Below are 12,604 nucleotides of genomic sequence, written 5' to 3' on the forward strand. Positions count from 1 at the left end.
ATGCTTGCAGGGCAAACTATTGTGTCTGTTTCAGAAACCTATATGTGGTGGTTGTTCCTGATCTCAGACTTCACCAGATTGAGAGGTGACTCGATGATGAGCTCCTCCGTGGGTGGATGCATTGAGGGGCTTCTAGCTGGCCGACTGCTGGGAAGTAGGGCCCAGGGGAGGAAATGTATCCCCGGAGGCCTGACTTGGAAGGGTGTGTATCACCTCTGGCTGCCATTTTCTGGCCTTTTCCTTCTCTTTCCGTTTTCTGGTGACCACCTTTGCTCCACCATGCTCTTCCACTATGATGTGTCTGCCTTGGTACCGCTGACCATACACTGGATTCCCTGAAACCTAAACCCAAAGAAACCTCTGCTGTAAACTGAGGGCACGAAATATCCCAGCAACAGAAGGGCTATCAATACACTTCTGTCATTTCTGAGCTTCCTATGTTGGCCAAACGAGGCATCTTAGCTCACTTGGTTCCTACATGCAACAACCTTAGTAGGGATGAATTGCATTCCCATCACAGATTAAGCAGTGGGCCTAGGAAGATGTGTACTTTGTCTGGGAAAAGCAGCCCACAGGTGGTACAGCTAGGCCTGCACCCTGAGTTTTTAATCCACATTGTTTACTCTTCCTATGGGTGGAAATCAGAGACACTCATAATGGCTCTGGAGTAACCAGGTTCAGATAATCCAAGATTGCAATACTTGCTAAAAGATGATAGGAAATATCTGAGGAGACCCAACTCTACCAGCCTGTTGCTTGGCTGTGCTTCTCAGCATTGGGTGCAGATGTTCAGGATTCTCTGCAGGAATGTGGTGTGCCCAGCTTTTCCTGTGACACAGCAGAGCAGCTCAGCTCTGTCCTGAGACATTCCACAACCATTCCAGTCATTTCAGTGCAAGGGCCTGGGGCGCCAGCTAGGTGTAGGAAGTGGGAGGGAGCCGAGGGGTGCGCAGGATTCATGGGTGCTGACCCCCACAATGGGCACCCCACCTGGTCTGTCAGCTGATGCCCTGGCACGGGTGGTACTGAAAGAACAAGGTTGGTTGAGGAGGGAAGGGAAAGATCAATAGCACTGTGAGCAGATTGGACCTTGAGTGAACTATTGAATGAGTCACCCAAGTGGCCACCGTCAGTGCCAACCTGGATAGAGCACATCCACACCTCCCAAAGACAAGTGTGTAGCATGCAGGAGGACACATCTGAAGCAGAGGCTTTCAACCCAATTGGACCAACCTTCCACATGCAGAGTACTTGTCACTGAGAGATGTCACCTCTGTATATCCCAGCACTGGTCCCAGTAGCTGTGACCCAGTCTTTTGCACACTGCACATATTCAGTAAGTAACTGTTCATTAACACATAATTTATGTCCTAAGGGCTCCATGCTGCTAAGTTCTCCTCCAACCCTGGGTTTCATAGACCCGCATAGTTAGAAAGCAGCTCTTGCCAGTAGCAAAATACCAGAAGCATTTGCCGGGACCCAGCAAGGCCAACCCAGTTCAGCTGCTCTTTCCCTGCCTGTGGGGAAGCAGGAAGAAGCCTGCTGCCCAGTGAGTGCCTGTTTTGATTGTGCTCTATCGGACCTGTGCATGTGTGGTTCACAGGGGCAGGTGTTCTTGACATACATAGGCCACACTCCCACCTGGGTGGGAACTCAGACCCACAAGTCCTTCCCTTAGCTCTCCACTCTCTGAAGACCTGGCTAGTGGGTGTCTGCAATCCCTCACTTATTTGGGGATAGACCCTTCATTTCATTTCCTACTGACCTTGACCTGGGACAGGACAAAGAGATATGGACTGTGGGGTCAGATTGGAGAAATGGAAGCAGGTCCCAGCTCCCCATCTCTGCTGTCAACCTGGTGCCACCACTGGCTGGGCAAATCACTTTATTTGTCTTCCTCCAGAATTCACATGTTGGAACCGCACAGCCAGTGGGACAGCTGTTAAGAAGTGGGGTTTGTGGAGAAAAGATTGAGCCATGAGAATTCTACCCTCGTGAAAGAGATTATAAAGGGAGGCAAGGGGAGCTTTGTCCCTTTTGCAGTGTGAGGACAATGGCTGAATCCATTGGCACCTTGATTTAGGCTTCTCAGCCTCTGGAACTGTGAGAAATACATCTTGATTATTTATAAGTTGCTGTCTAAACTACTTTGTTACAGCAGCTCCACAGGCTGGGAACCATTTGATCAGTGCTAGCATTCTTCATACAGCAGCTGGGGTTCACAGGAGCCTAGGACCGGGCAGGACCAGTGCTACACCCAGGCAGCAGGTCGTAGAGTGTGGGCCGAGATGCTCAGATGTGCAGGGGCTTTGCGAGCAGGCAGCTCCCCCTCCAAAGACCCCCAGGCTGCTGAGGAGCCCAGCTCTTCCCACCATAACCCTGGCTTCCCTGTGCCAGGGCTTCTCCCCAGTCCCGGTCCATCTTCTGGGACAACCATTATCACCCATCTCTACTGCATGCCCAGCAGTGCCCTGCAGCAACTGAGAATTAGTAGTTATGTGTAAATGCCTTACCCTGTTCTCATTCACCATCAGTGGCTTTTAGATGCTTCCATTTATACGAGCCAGATGATTAATTTGGCAGAGAAGCCAGGGAATTCAGCTTTTTGCAGTCTGCACCCCACCCTGAGCCCGTGAATCAATGGCCCTGATCAGGCCGAGGTGACTTCGATCCACATGAATCCCAAGGCACATGGGTGTGGCTGGGATGCCAGACCCTGAAGCACAGGGTGCACTGAAGAAAGAAACCGTAGCAAACCCTCCTCCAGTCGTGCTCCACGGTTTCCAGGCAGGTAGCGAGATTGGCAGGTGGCTAAGGGAACTGCGAAGGTGAGGTGGACCGAAGGAGGCTGTCCAGCTCATAAACGTCCAACCCTCCCATTCCAAACATCCCCTTCCCCATAGCTGTTTCGTTGATGATGACACTCAGTGCAGACAAGGAAAGCTGAACCCTGGGAGCCTCTGCCAGGGTCCTGCCCTCTCCGCTCACGCCCACTCTGAGAATGTTTCTGTCAACTCCAGACCCGTGGGAACAGAAAGGGGTGAGGATTTCACTGAGGCTGGATGGATCGTTTTACCTTTTCCTGAACTTGACTGCAATTCAATCAGCTCTGGACAGAAGTCTTTGAACCCCTGAATCTTCTTTTCTTCCCAGACAGAAACTTCTCCCCATATAGACTGTGTTATTGTTTCCTCTCTCTCTGTTTAAAAAAAAAAAGTTATTCTTTTATCAACAGACATTTGTAAAAACATAATAATCATATTCATCCTGAGGAGCTGGCACACATGCATAGCATATTTTAATTGTGTTTATCCGCCCCTTGTTCCCCTGGAGAAGCATCATCTCTGTCTTTCTTGCTGTTGCGCTAAGGCAACCAAAGTCACAGAACTTAAACACCACATATACTCCCGGCTCTGGAGTCCAGGAAGGACAGGGTCAGAGTCAGACTGGAAGTCTGAAGAGGACTCTCGTCCTGGGTTTCATACAGCTCTGTTCTTGCTGTATCTTTTACGGACAGGAGAAAGCTCTCTTGTTTGTTTCTTCTTAATCCCATTCACAAGGATGCCACTTTCTTCCTTCATTTCCAAATATCACCTCCTGGGAATTAAAGTCTCCATCAATGAATTCCGAGGGAGAGACAAGCGAACATCTAGATGGAAGGGAGACCACCAGGGCTTAAGGTTAGAAGAGTCGGGCTCAGTTCCTTGTTTGTCTGTGTCCCTGCTGTGTGATCCCTGCCCAGCACTCATGTGGGAAACTCCTGATTTCTTACCTGTGACATAGAAACGAAAACTTTTTGTGAACACAGCAGATTCCTTGTAAGCGACCACTCCCCATGCACCAGGTTGCAGTCTACAGATGATTTACAAGGAAAGATGGCTTCAGCCATCGCACAGCTTTTAGGAACTAAGACTAAATTCTAAATAGGAGTCCAGAGGGCGTAGCAAGGTTTCCACGCAAGCTTCAGGACCATGCCAGGAAGCAGGTGCCTCTGTGGTTCCGCAGAGCTCCTGACCAAAGAAACCAAACTTGTGCACTGATGACCATGAACTGGACGAGCTCGAGGAAGAGGATCCTAAAGCAGGAGCTGTCGCTGAGGCTCCACCTTCCTGAGTGCCCTGTGCCCTCCCTGGACTCAGGGACTGTTATCTACCCCATGCCTGGAAGAGCTCCCAAGAAATTTCCCAGTCTTTTCTCACCTACCATCTGCACGTAGCCAGAGGGAAGGCGGGGTACATTAATCATTTTCCTCTTTAACTTTTTCTTTAATTAAGTTGTAGTATTTCCTAATGCTCACTGGGTTGAATTGTGCCACTCAAAAGATAAATTCAAGCTTTTCCTCTCCTTGGGACTTATAAACGTGCCCTTATTTGCAAGGAGTATCTTTGCAGATGCATGCAGTTCATGGGGAAGAAAGCCAGCCAGGCGTGGGGGCAGGCTTCTGTGATGTCAGCAGACCGGGCATCTTAATGCGACTTTGTCTCAAAATAAAAAGTAAAAAGGGTTGGGGGTGTAGCTCCATGCCAAAGCTCTGGGTTCAATCCCCTAGGTCACACACAAAAAAGAAGCAATACTAACTCAGTGCGACTGTGTCCTGAGAAGAAAAAAGACATAAATGCGCACAGGAAAAACTTGGATAGACATGACTTCTACAGCACAGCCACAAGCCAGGGAGTGCCCAGGGCCCCCAGAAGAGGCTTTGGAGTGAACAGTGGCCTGCCAAGTCCTTGGCTTCAAGTTTCTGGGCCCCTAAACTATGCATCTACCAAATTGTTGCTGTTTCAAGCATCTTTGTTTGTGGGGGCACTGGGAAATAACATACCTGGGATTCTGCTATGACATTGCTGACCCTCAGACTCCCTAGAAAAACAGCAGCAAGGTCTCTCAACAATTACATTTTATATTTGCTCTACTATTCGCAAGTCCACTCCTAGCTGATCAGATTGGAGGGGGAGGGACTGGAAAGCAGAGAGAGCTCTCTGGGTAGCAGGTGGCCAAGGTTGCCCAGTTATCAGCGCAGAACACACAGGCCTGGAGGAAAGTAAACCTCCATTCTCAGTCAGGTGTTAGTTACAGGAAATGGCACTGATAGGTGAAACAAAAGCTCCCATGGGGCTGTGCATGGGTGGGTCCACATCTTTGTGTCGTAGCCAGAAGGGTGGTAATAGTGAGCACAATTTGGCCCATTTACATGTATGCTGACTATTTTGTTTCTTGATTTTAGCTCTTGTTTCTGGCACAAAACCCAACTCTATTCCATGTCATGCTTCTCCCATGTCATGCATGTCTGTAACCTTTAAGGAACATGTGCTAAATATTCATGAAGGCTTACTGTCAGGTTATCACGATCGATCATACAGTAGGTGTCCTGTTTATTGTCACTCATGAGTGTTGTGCGTAGACTTGGACTCCAGTTATTGCAACCTCTGCTGTGTTCATTCAGTCTTCAGCCAAGTTCTTAGCTGATCTTGTTTTTCACAGCTGGAAAAATCTGCAACTCTCCACAGTTGTGCCAGAATCTTTTATCCTCCTCCCTGTTCTTCTTCCTCTTCTTCTTCCTCCTCTTCTTCCTCCTCTTCTTCCCCCTCTTCTTCCCCTTTCCCTTCTTCCTCTTCCTCTTCTTCTTTTAAAAATCTTTTAAAAACAAATTTATTAGCTGGGCATTATGGTGCATCCCTGTAATCACAGCACGCGGGAGGCTGAGGCAGGAGAATTGTTGCAAGTTTGAGACCAACCTGGGTTACAACGTGAGCTCAAGGCCAGCCTGAACTGCATAGTGAGACCCTGTCTCAAAAAGACAAAAAAAAAAAAAAAAAAAAAAATTATTGTGGTATTGTCAGAATACCATCAACTGTACAGTCTTAGTATACAAACTTACATGATTTGATAAGCTTGTCACATGCATCTACTTGTGACACTGTTTAGTTCTATGTTTGACCTTGTCTTCTTTAGTTTTACTAAACTTACCTGTGCTGGTAGCTTTTCAGATTTCGTGTGATTCTCTGCGCAGATGGTCATGCTTTCTGTAAGGGGATAGATTTACTTCTTCCCACTTTAGAATCCTCATTTTTTCTTTTTCTTGTCTGTTGGATTGACTCAAACCTCCAAAGCAGGGTCGAATGGATAAAGTGAGAGCAAACGCCACTTGTATACTTGCTGCATCTCAGAGAATTTGTTCAGTGGGATTTTTTTTTTTTTTTTTTTTTTTTTGTCTTTTTGATACAAGGTCTCACCATGTGGTTCAGGCTGGCCTCGAGCTCACTTTAAACCAGCAGGCTGGTTTCAAACTTGCCACAGTCCTCCTGCCTCAGCCTCCCAAGTTCTGGGATTACAGGCAGGTGCTACTATGCCTGTCTGTATCTGAATTATTAAGATGTGAACTATTAAAATCATCAATGTGGTTGCTCTTTTCCTTCTTTTCAGAGGTATAATTTTATGGTTTGCTTCATGTATTTTATATCTGTATATTAGGTACATAGATGAAATGTTTGAAATTAAGCTCATTCAATGAGTTGACCCCTTTATAGTTTTGAAATGACCTTCTTAACTCTCAGTAAGAGTCTTTGCTTCGGAATGCGTTTCTTTGATATTAACATAGCCACTCTAGCTTTATCTCCCTGATGATGGTACCATGATTTTTCTTTTTTTTCATCCATTTAAATTTTGCCTATTTATACATTCATGTCTCTAGTGGTTTCCTTACAGGCAGCTTATGGTTCTTGTTGTTTCCTGTATTCAGCTGACCATGTCTCCCTTTTAATGATGTGCAGTGAGACTGGGTTTTAATCAACCAGCTTGTGATTTGTGCTGTTTGTCCCAATTCTTCTCTTGTGTCCTCTTCCCTCTTTTACCATATTCTTTTGGATGAATCAACACTTTCTGTAGTCTGTTTTATCTCTTTGGTTGCATTTTTACCTCTATGTGGGATTTTGGTGAACATTCTTAACTTATACCAGTATAGCACCAATCAATATATGACATTACTCACTAAGAATCTGGCCACAGTATGCTTCTAATTGTTTCATCTTTTGGATTATTTTTGTCATACATTTTATTTCTATGGGTTATTAGCTTTACTATGTATTATGACAATTTTTAATTAAAAGTCTTGATTACTTTTAGTGCATTTAAGAGAATGTGAATGAGCATTTTCACGTTTGCCTATACCATTACCAGTTTTATTTCCTTTTTGAACGCATAGGGGCCTAGCAGGTATGGTATTTACTTATTTGAAGTTAAAGAAAAAAAGCCTGCCATTTGTATTTTATTTTGAAGATAAGATCCTTGAACTGCATCTTTAAAACTTTGGTGAAATAGCAGAGCCCTGAATCTTCCAAAGGTTTATCTCCTACTCTCTGGATTGTGGGCATTTTAAGAAAGCTGAGCCCTTTGCTCATCCTCCTTCATTAGAATAATGTTGGCAAAATAATAGAATAACATGAGCTTTATGGAATGTCTCTGTATTACTGAGAGTTCTCTAGAGAAACAGGATCATTATAAAACATGTATAATGGCACAAAGGAATGTATTAGATAGGCTCACAGGATCAGAGGCAGGAGAGAGTCACAATAGCTGTATGTGGGATCAGAAATGGAGCAACCCCAAAATTTGCATGCTGGGAGTTGGAGGATCCAGTACTACCAATCAAAGCTCAAAGACCTAGAAGCTCCCTGTATTCACTAGCGTGAGTCTCTGTGGGAAGCATAAATAGTTTGCGCTGGAAGGCTGAAGAAACCAGGTACCAGGGTCTAAATACAATGGCAGAGATGAGCTCTTCCAAAAGAAGGAACATTTCCTTCTTTCCCTTTTTATTCTGCTCAGGCTACAAGCCTATTGGCTGGTGCCACTCACATCCTGGGTGGGTCCTGCCAGTTTTCTGACTTATATGTAAATCATCCACACACACACCCAGGACTTAATTAATATTACTTATCAAGTTGATACATCATGATTAATGATCACAATTCCTAGTATTCATATCTCTTCTAAATACCTTGTAAATAAAAGCAGTGAACACAGCCCTAAATGAAAGCTGATAAGTATGTACCACTGTCTGTGCCAGGTCAGTGCAAATTATTTCAATATTCTGTTGTGACTGGGACAGAAAGAAATACATTTGCAAAAATCATTGACCTCAGAGCATGTACTTGAAATCATTTTAATCTGCTCTAGCAGTGATACCACACTGGGCAGATTTGATTGAGGCAAATGTTTGATCAAACTTGTGGTAGTCTACTGGCATTCTCTAAGAGTCATCTGGTATCCATTTGGAAGACTTACTGTTTCATAGAAATGTGAGAAATATGCCATTCCTTTATCCATTAGCTTCTTTTGGGTGGCATCTCCAGTTGAGGGTGCACTGTTTTTTAATTTGCTTTCTTAATGGGGTGGAGTGGGTGGGTACACAATTTCAGAGTTCTTTATTTGCCCTGCTCCACCATGCTGATTCTTACTCCATAGGCTAAAGACACAATGGAAGTTATCGCAACTGCTGAGTATATCAAACCCAGACATACGCTGTGGGGATGGGAAATAACCATGGCGTATACCAGCAGAGCCTAGGGATGCAAATTAGCTGGATTCTGGTGAGGACTCATTATTCCTCACTGAGATGTCTTCACTTTAATAGGAAACCCCAACAAGGATGTTCGATCACAGCATCAAATCCTACCTTGTGAAGAGATGTCCTCAAATAATGTGTATATTTTGGTTTTGTTAGGAATGTTTGCTCAAATAAAACAGTATATTTCTCTTTAGAGGAAGACTCAGTGAGGGTTGCATGTGCTTACTAAGGTATTCAGAGGCTTTTCTCCTTTTTGCTCCTTGTCAGCTAACTCCATAACTGCCCCTGTCCTCAGCTGTGAGGGACAGAGTTTCCACGGACCTTCTCAGTCCTACTGACGCCCTTCCAGCCCCAGCCATGTCCATTAGTGCAGTGCTACTGATGGTCTGGGTGAATTCTTCATGTGATGAACCATCATGCTGTGGGGTGGGGTCTTCCAGGCTTACACAATGTACCTCCTCTACCACACCCTCTCCCTAGATGTCGGTCCCTCTGTATACTGTGGGGCATGCTCTCATACGCAGTGACTCGGCTGAGTGTTAGCCATCGCTTTCTCCAAAGTTCATGGAACCACCCCCACATCTATATGTGCACCAGTCCCTGGACTCTGTAATAGTTTACTACTGCTGCTCTAACAGGTGATCACAAACTTAGAAGCCAAACATAGGACTCAATGGGTTAAAATCAAGGTACTGGCAGAGCCATCTCCTCGTGGAAACCCCCATGAGGGAGTCACAGCCTTGTCTTTTCCAATGTTAGAGGCCAAGTGAGTGCACTAACTAGGTCTCCTCTCCAGCGATGCAGCATCGCCCTATTTCTATCACCACTTTTCTTCCTCCAGTCTTTTCTCTCCTTCCCCTCACTTAAGGAGTTTGGGGACCCACTTGGGTAACCCAGGAGTCTCCATAGTTTAGTCTGCTGATTTGTTACATTAATTCTACCTGCAGCCCTATTTCCTGTTTGCTGTATACTGTGATTACACACAGTTTCAAAGGGTTGGGATGTGGGCATCTTTGAGGATTGCTTTCCTTTCTACCAGAAGCCCTGACTACTGTATCTAAGGAGAGGGTAATCAGGCCAATTAATTTGCCCTTGTCTGAGTTTCTGTCCTAGTCTCATTGATCAAGGATTTTTAATATCTAAGGCTACTGTAGTTATTTTTCAATGTAGTTTTTCTTTTTTTCTGTGCCTTTGTGGGCGATTATGACACTTAGGGTTTCCCAGGATCTGATGTGTTAAACATATATTTTGTCCCTTTGGAAACTCATGTTGAAATTTGGACCCCAATGTGACATTATCAAAAAGGTGATAGGTCCTTTAAGATTTATGATTAGGTTCTTAAGGGATGTTAATGTCTTTCTGGAAGGACAAGTTCAGTCTCATAGGACAGGAAGTTTGGCTTCCTTAGCTTCCTCTGATGCTCTGAATGGGCACAGGGCTTTCCCTGGGGGCCAGCCACTCAATCTGGAATCTCCAGTACGCCAAACTCATGAGCTAAATGAACTTCACTCTTTTGTAAATTATTCAGTCTCTGGTAATCTGTTAGAGCAACAGAACGTAGATTCAGATACCATTCGTGTTAGTCCTGCCCTCTGTACAAAGACCTGATGAGCAGTCCTGTTCCTGTAGTATAACACTGCTCCAGTATACTAACTCTGGTGATCTTGGTTGAATAATCAAATACCATGGTATAGTCCTGTGTGGGTTACATAGCTGGGTTATAGAACTACTTAACACAAGTTGTTGACCTGACCTGCTGTCTTAGAAGGAGAGATCCTTTACGAATGTCTCCCCATAAGAAGGAGAGTTAGCTTCAGGACTCTGAAAAGCTAAAACGTTTGAGGGCATCCACCAATATGCTTCAAGAACGGACAAATTAAACAGGTGCTCTTCATAAGTCTCCTGCTAGAAGTTATTTTTATTATAGCATACTAACTGGCCAAGGACACCCATAAAAACAGATAATAACTTTTTTCCCAAGCTACCAAAGGGACTCTCTGGCCATCACACTAATTTGTTAATTAACCATGCTCAGCTGTTCATTGTCCTCTGGCATTTAATGCAGTGCCATTGTCCTTGCAAGAATGGTTCTCCCATACTTTTTAAATGCTTGACTGGATGAGAAGGCCTGGGTATATCTCTTCACTGGAACATTCTCTTAAACTAATGGAAGTTTCAGCAGTTGGGCCACCATTTTGTAACCAGTGGCCAACTATGACATGAATACCTTCTAGCACAGTGTCCTCACTGTCAGACAATTGAGTGATGAGAGGTTTCATCTCCCATGCCCTGTGCATCCCTGGACTTCCCTACTTCTGATAGTGCTGTGTCAACTACTCAAGCGCATGCTAAGTTGGGACCACATGTTAGGGAGGTCTATTGAGGAGACCAGAAGAAGCAAGCCTGGGCAGAAAGAGTGGTCAGACCTTGATGCAGAGTTGACACAGTCTCCCCAAGTCACACAGGAAGCGCCACGACAACCACCAACCAGTAGATGCAGCGGAAGCATTTTGTCATGGTGAGTCATCACTGGCCGGGTCATTGTGGAAAGAGTAGGACATCAGCCTCAGAGCTGAGGTTAACCTGAAGAGTTAACCACCGGAAGTGCCATGTACTCATGCTCACAATAGCATTTCTGGAAGGAGGATCCGAGCCATACCTTCCCATTCCACCACCTTGATCCACACCATCCTTGAGAGGAGTGTAAACAATCATTTTTAAGGAAATATAGATGTCAGGGCAGAGATTTGTTTTCTCGATTTAAACATGGCCTGGTTTCTTCTCCTCTGTGAGATGTGATGGAGGGATGTTCTGTACGCGGAGCGAGATAATGCACTAGCTGGAGAGGCGCAAGTTCAAGGCACTGTATTCTCAGATCCTAATGCAATCCCAGGTCTGTGTCTCATTAAATAATAATAAATAAAGATTTCAAAGGGAAGTGCACATCCTTCCTGGAACAACCCAGCCCAAGGATAGGAACAACAATAGTTTCATCCTCGGCTAGCTCTTCCTCTTCTGGGAAGGATGCCTGAGATCCGAGGGCCTGGCAGGTGCCTGGGGTCACAGATGATCCGTCAATTGTGGATGCACAGGCTGTGAGCCTTCGAGGGCTTCCTGGGTTGCAGGAAGGGGTGCAGGAGGAAGAAGAAGCCCCCAGCTCATGAGACTGCTGCTACGGATCCTCCTATGCCAGGAAGGCTTCTGGTCCCACCATGACCTGGGAAGCAGTGAGGAAGAATAGATTTGCTCTGTGAGGCTGGCATTGCTGTGATAGCTGATGTTTCATATCCTCTCACAGGGAACGCAGGGCAGGGTCCCAGGGTAGGGTAGGTCTTTGCATATCTAATACACCACTCATCCAACTGAACCAGACTTAGAGAATGCAATGAAATCTAAAACACAGCATCTTAAACTATGCAAATAAAACACTCGTGACATGAGTAAATGAATATAAACCATGCAGGGTAATAAAACAAAACAGGGAACAAATCCCACAGAAAACACTATACCAGCTCCTTTTTTTCTAAAAGTCAACCTTTGGAACTTGAATTGACTAATGATAATCTCATCCCAGGACAGATATTGATAAAATAGTTTCTCATATAAAATTGCCTTGGAATTGAGTAGAACCATTGGTTTTGTTCATTTGTTTTTGTTTTTTGTTATGATGACCTTTAAAATGTTATTTATTCATTTGCTTATATATTCTATTCTATACTTTAAAGTATTTTAAAATTATCTTAAGATTTAATGAAATAAGCCTGTTAGACCAAGGTCACCTGAGTATAATCTCAAAGGGTTTTTCAAGAAAATCTATGTCTCTTCATGTATATATTATTTTTTTTTCTTTTTATCGGTACTGGAGATTGAACTAACGACCGCCTGCTTGCAAGGCAGGTACTTATGCCGCTGAGCTAAATCCCCAGCCCCTCTTCATATATTTTTTTGTGATATAAAATGTTTTTTATTGTAAAGTGAACATACTATTGCTGAATATTCTTCATTTTAATCCCTTGAATTTTTCAAAAGATTTACAGACCC

This window comes from Cavia porcellus, unplaced genomic scaffold (genome assembly GCF_034190915.1).
Source record: "Cavia porcellus strain 051 isolate PalLab524CR breed Dunkin Hartley unplaced genomic scaffold, mCavPor4.1 scaffold_8, whole genome shotgun sequence".
Lineage (NCBI taxonomy): Eukaryota > Metazoa > Chordata > Mammalia > Rodentia > Caviidae > Cavia > Cavia porcellus.